General features: G+C 51.3%; 2 protein-coding genes across 5 annotated transcripts in view; one reads left to right on the plus strand and one right to left on the minus strand.

The window, feature by feature from the left end:
• Positions 1-3,080, plus strand: part of FER (FER tyrosine kinase) — a 340,335-nt gene that overhangs the window by 314,535 nt on the left and 22,720 nt on the right. The window lies entirely within an intron of this gene.
• PJA2 (praja ring finger ubiquitin ligase 2) overlaps positions 1-3,080 on the minus strand; it is a 255,895-nt gene that overhangs the window by 24,566 nt on the left and 228,249 nt on the right. The window lies entirely within an intron of this gene.

A 3,080-nucleotide genomic window follows, 5' to 3' on the forward strand; every position in this document is an offset into this window, starting at 1 on the left:
GTCTAAAGTTACCTGGCTCATCCCTTCTCCCTTTCTTGAAAATGGGCACCATTGGCCCCTCTCCAGTCCTCAGTGACCTGGCCGGAGCACCACAAGTGCTCGAACCGCTGTACCAGTGGCTCAGCTATTACACTGACCAATTATTTCAACAGCCGTGGATGGAAGTCATCCGGGCCTGCTGACTTGTACCCATCCAGCTCCTCCAGGAGCTCCTTAACTATTTCAGAACTAACTGTAGGCGGACTGGTGCCATGTGGACATCTGTCAGTGATCAAGGTGGGGGAATTGGCTTGATCAGTACATAGAAATACTGAAGTGAAGAAGTCATTGAAGAGCTCTGCTTTTTTCCCCGCATCAACCACCAACTGTCCTGATTTGTCCTGCAGGGGCCCTATGTTGCTCTGAGCTTTCCTTTTGCCCACTATATAACTGAAGAAGGACTTTTTATTGTCCCTGATTGTTGAAGACAGCCTGAGCTCAAGCCCCGCCTTGGCCTGTCTAACTGATTCCCTGCAATATCACACCAGGGAGATATATTCCTCCTGGGTGGCTGCTCCCTGCTTCCATTGCCTATACATCTCTTTCTTTGCCCCCAGACTCTCCTGGAGTTCCCTGTCCAGCCAAGGGGGCTTTTTTGCCCCCTTACCTCCCTTCCTACATAATGGGATAGACTCCTTTTGAGCCCCAAGGATCACTCCCTTGAGATGCCTCCAACCCTCCTGGACCCCCATTTGCTCTGTGTTCTCTGAGTTGCATCCCATGTATTGCCCCAAGTCCAAGATGGCTCTGAATTTAAGACGACCCCCCTGTTATTTGATTCTAGACATGAACAATTTTTTAATTGTTCTCATTTCTATTATAACATCCCCCCCATAACTGCTACAGGGGAAGCAGAGCCTGGGCCAGGCAGCCTGCCCTGCGTATGCCCTTTGTTCCCCCACCTACCACTTACTCCACCCCATGCCTGCCCCTTGCCACCTACCCTTCCAGTTTCTCCCCTCCTGCCATTTTTCCCGCTTTGATGCCTGCTCCTCCATCCCCTCCCCCATCTTTGAAGCTGCTCTGGCTCCATCTCCGTCTCTGTCTCCACTGGGGTATGGAACACCCAGCTGTTTCAGGCAGTGGCTCTGGCTTCTGCCTCCACCCCAGGCCAAGCTCAGGGCTGGGGCCGCAGCACTTCCTCCTGCCACTCTGCTTGCCTCTTCCCCACATTCCCTTCTGCTGTGTGTCTGCCTTTCCCCATGCTCCTAGTACACCATGCACCCCTTCCCCATGCTCACCCTTCTCCACACTTCCCTTTCCTGTACCCCTTCCTCCACAGCCTTTTCCTGTGTTGCCTTTACTCCACATGGCCCTTTCCCCCCACCATTTCCCATGCTCCTTCCCACATTATGCACCCCTTCACCATGCTCTCCCCAGCACCATGTACCCTTCCCCCCTGCACTGCATGCCCCCTTCACTGTGTCCCTTCCCTTCACTATCCTTGCTTTGCACATCCCTTTCCCATACTTGCCCCACATCATATGCCCCTTCCCTGTGTTTCCCTCAGCACCATGTGCTCCCTTGCCTCACATTCTCCCTGCGCTCCTTCCGCTCCATGTACCCCTCACCTGCTGTATGAGCCACCCTGCCCCATCTGGAGCCACAACAGTGGCTTGGCCTGTACTCGAATCTCAGATGAAGGGGTTTTCCTCCCCATGCCAAATAGGAAAGAAAACCTCGTTAAATTTGAGTTAAAATGGTATTTTGTAAAAGTAATTGAAACTGCACTAACAATTTACAGTGATAATGTTTCTAAGATTTGCAGCTAGATCTGATTTAGATTGCTTTGGAAGTGGAATTATAATCCTGTGGTCTGAAGCAAGGCATTTTACACTCTACAGTAAAGTCTAAGTTGTAATATTTAATTTTGTTGGGGATTGGAGAATAATGGCACTATTTGAGAAATAGTGCTATAAATGAAGATAAAAGCTCCATTTAATCATCAGTTGCATGATACAGGAGATAATAGAAACCTGAAGACATCAAATCGGATCTGTGATTTAGTTTCTGTGATTATAATACAGGGATCAGCAGTGTTTTTGGCTGGAGTGCCAAAAACATCCCAACCCAACCCATGACCTGATTTGGTGTGCCAGAGGCAGACGGCAGGGGAGCTGCGAGGGGCCTGATCCTTGTGCAGCTGTTTGCAGCCTGCCAGCCACTCTGGAGCCTGGGTGGGCTGTGGAAGGCAGCCAGGAGGCTGCAAGCAGCTGTGCTGGGCTCCATGGCAGTGGCAGCTGCACACGCGCCTCGGGGCACACAGCTGGGAAGGGGCCTGGGGCAGTGCAACCTTAGCTCCTCCTTCAGTGTCCACCACAAGATGCGCCTGCAGCTTCTGCCGCCATGGAGCCTGGCCAGGTCTCCGGAGCCCAGTGCAGGTGTTTGCAGTGTCCTGGCTGCCTGCCACATCCAGCCCAGGCTCTGTCCAGATGCTGCCTGCCGGGCTACTCACAGCAGGGCTTGCAGCCTCCCCGCCGCCTGCTGCGAGAAGCCTGGGCTCCATGGCCAGCAGCAGTTGCCCATAGCCCAGGCTGGCTGTGGCATGCCAAGCAAAATGACTTCACGTGCCTTGCTGTAGCACATGTGCCGGGGGTTGCTGACCCCTGTTGCAGTTCTTAAAATGTGCAGGAGCAGAATTTCAAACTTCTGGTGCAATGTTAGGCTAAATTCAGGCCTCGGAATAAGCGAAGACAAGACTTATCTTCTCTCCTTAGACAGAATCTACTGTGAGTTCCATCCATTTTATCCAAATATTACATACTGAAAGCAGCTGTTTTGCATTTTACCCATTCCTCCCCATTACAACTGATTTTCTAAAAGGCAGCCATCATACTATATTAAGTTTTGGGGGCTCCATTTGAATTACAGCTTGCTGAGTGGATTTAATATGGCTGAGTAGTATAGAGATGATGGGCTGGAGGCCACCTACTACTAATCCATACAGGCTTAGTTCTGGTTCTCTACCACACCATCCCTTGGCCTTTGTGCTCCCCTACTGCATTACAACATGTCATAGTCATGGTGAGACTCCTGCATAG

This window comes from Alligator sinensis, unplaced genomic scaffold, assembly GCF_000455745.1.
Source record: "Alligator sinensis unplaced genomic scaffold, ASM45574v1 scaffold30_1, whole genome shotgun sequence".
Lineage (NCBI taxonomy): Eukaryota > Metazoa > Chordata > Crocodylia > Alligatoridae > Alligator > Alligator sinensis.